Source organism: Pteropus vampyrus, unplaced genomic scaffold, assembly GCF_000151845.1.
Source record: "Pteropus vampyrus isolate Shadow unplaced genomic scaffold, Pvam_2.0 Scaffold69, whole genome shotgun sequence".
Classification (NCBI taxonomy): Eukaryota; Metazoa; Chordata; class Mammalia; order Chiroptera; family Pteropodidae; genus Pteropus; species Pteropus vampyrus.
Genome location: NW_011888850.1, coordinates 4,238,266 through 4,241,003, shown reverse-complemented (window position 1 = coordinate 4,241,003; position 2,738 = coordinate 4,238,266). Strand labels below are relative to the sequence as shown.

Here is a 2,738-nt window from a genome sequence, read left to right as displayed (position 1 = left end):
GGTCTGTGCCAGCCGGCTGGCTTTTCTGTGTACTTTTTGGCCAAACAACTCACAGTGCAGAACCAGCCAGAGCTTCCAAGGTCTTCACACAAGGCACTGTGCCTCACATCGCCCTGGTATTTCCAAAATTCAAAATGGTCCAATTTACCTGTTTTATGGCACAATTTGCAATTCTCACTCCGAGAAGGTTGTAAGTATATATCGCCCTCAGGGAAGATTAGCCCTGCTGACTCAGTCTGCACTTCAAAGCAGCTACCTTATCTTCAGGTATTGGAATTGTTAGAAGGAGGTATGTTACTAATTACTCAGTCTTTGGCAGGAGGCAGGAAGTTTGTGGCACTGCTATCAGTTTTACATTCCTTATTACAGAGGAGCGAGGGAGGTATTCTTCCTCAAAGAAGAGCCCGAGATTTGGGGAGGTCGATTTTCACACACAGCTAAGAAGTGGCAAAAGGGGATTTGAACTCAGGCGTTCCTGGTTTCAAAGCCTGCACCTTTTCCACTACATCAGGATGTCTCTTTTGTTACCGCGTAAGCAACTACGTTTCTTATGAATCTCCATCGACTTCCATTTGAACTCTTCCAGAATGTGTTCATACTGCTCTCCCAGCAGAAGAGTTCAAATTATTCTCTGAAGCAATAGCAAAAACCAGTGTTGCAGATTCTACTCCAAATGCATATTTATAATTTAAATGTGGCCATTTACCACTTAGCTCCAACTCTCAAGTCTTTCTTTTTTATAATTATGATGTTTATTTAATCATCCATTCATCAAATATTTAAGGACATCCATGGTCTAGGCATTGCTTCATAATAGCTATTTAAGGGGAAAAAAATCTAGATGTTGAGTATTTAAAATCTAGCATCAAGCCCAGGAAGCAAAATACTAAAGATGAAAAAGTAAGAAATAAAATTTAAGGAGCGCTTTGAAGCACTAAATTGCAAATATCAAAAAAATGGAAAATGCACTCCCTTCAGGCCTATACTTTTGGACCTAGCCAGGTTAATTATTCAACAGCCTAAGGGAGCTGACACAGCCCACCCAGGTAAGTTTTAGGACTTGCTATAAAGAATTAAGAAACGGATATGAGAACAAGCATTTAACTTTAATGTGAACATGGTCAGTGCTTTCTTTCCTTTTTCTGACCTAAGGTCATTAACTTACCCTCTCTAGCCTCAGTTTCCTCCTCTATAAAAATTCAGGCCTCAAGAAAGTCTCTTTCAGCCATATGCCCATAGCTTTACGATTCATATCAGCTCTATCCTGAGAATGGAGCTGTAAGCCCAGTCTGGAACATTCTGGGGCTCCCAAAATTGTAGAAAGCATATGCATGGCCCTCATATGCCTAATCAAGGTCAGGACTGTCTTTGTAATCAAGATGTGAGGTAGGGTCTATGGCCATGCCACCCTGAACACGACCAATCCCGTCTGATCTCGGAAGCTAAGCAGTGTCGGGCCTGGTTAGTACTTGGATGGGAGACCACCTAGGAAGACCGGGTGCTGTAGGCGTAAAAAAAAAATGATGTGGGGTAGGGTTGGGGGCAGTGTGGGTAGGGTGGGTGAGTCCAGGCCCGATCTCTAATGTTCATATCTTCTCTAACATGCCAGTGTCACTGAGGAGAAGTCATCTAAGGCTAGAGCTTTTCCAACTGTAGGTCAAGGCCCTCTAATGAGTCAAGGAATTTAGTGGGTTACCACCAGCATGTTTGAGACTGGAATGGAAAAGAAACCATCAGAGTGCATGAGTAAGTATAAATATTGTCTTAGCAAACTTTTGTTGTGTGTGTGTGTGTGTGTGTGTGTGTGTGTGTGTGTACTGGGTAGTGATATAAGATGTCTTTCTTTCCTGTGAGAAACATTCAAGAGTTTGAAAAACAGTGATCTAGTTGTGTGTGGAGGGAGGCGGGTAGAGAGGTGTGTTTCTAGAACAGACATGGGCCTGGGAGAGGGTGGGGAACAGCGGGAGCCTGGAATCATTCCCATGGGCCAAATCTTCAAACTGACCCTCTGGAAATTCTCTCAGGATCCCTGAGAAAAGGGAAGAGAGGAAGGCCTCCCACGTCCAGAAGGTTGCCTTGGCCTGTTCGCCGATCTCCCTCGGCATCGGTCTGTGCCAGCCGGCTGGCTTTTCTGTGTACTTTTTGGCCAAACAACTCACAGTGCAGAACCAGCCAGAGCTTCCAAGGTCTTCACACAAGGCACTGTGCCTCACATCGCCCTGGTATTTCCAAAATTCAAAATGGTCCAATTTACCTGTTTTATGGCACAATTTGCAATTCTCACTCCGAGAAGGTTGTAAGTATATATCGCCCTCAGGGAAGATTAGCCCTGCTGACTCAGTCTGCACTTCAAAGCAGCTACCTTATCTTCAGGTATTGGAATTGTTAGAAGGAGGTATGTTACTAATTACTCAGTCTTTGGCAGGAGGCAGGAAGTTTGTGGCACTGCTATCAGTTTTACATTCCTTATTACAGAGGAGCGAGGGAGGTATTCTTCCTCAAAGAAGAGCCCGAGATTTGGGGAGGTCGATTTTCACACACAGCTAAGAAGTGGCAAAAGGGGATTTGAACTCAGGCGTTCCTGGTTTCAAAGCCTGCACCTTTTCCACTACATCAGGATGTCTCTTTTGTTACCGCGTAAGCAACTACGTTTCCTATGAATCTCCATCGACTTCCATTTGAACTCTTCCAGAATGTGTTCATACTGCTCTCCCAGCAGAAGAGTTCAAATTATTCTC

The 2,738-nt window shown here is 44.0% G+C and overlaps 1 pseudogene; it reads left to right on the top strand.

Annotated features, from left to right (window-relative positions):
• The first annotated feature begins 1,391 nt into the window (after positions 1 to 1,391).
• LOC111740878 lies at positions 1,392 to 1,510 on the top strand (annotated as a pseudogene).
• The last annotated feature ends 1,228 nt before the right edge of the window (positions 1,511 to 2,738 follow it).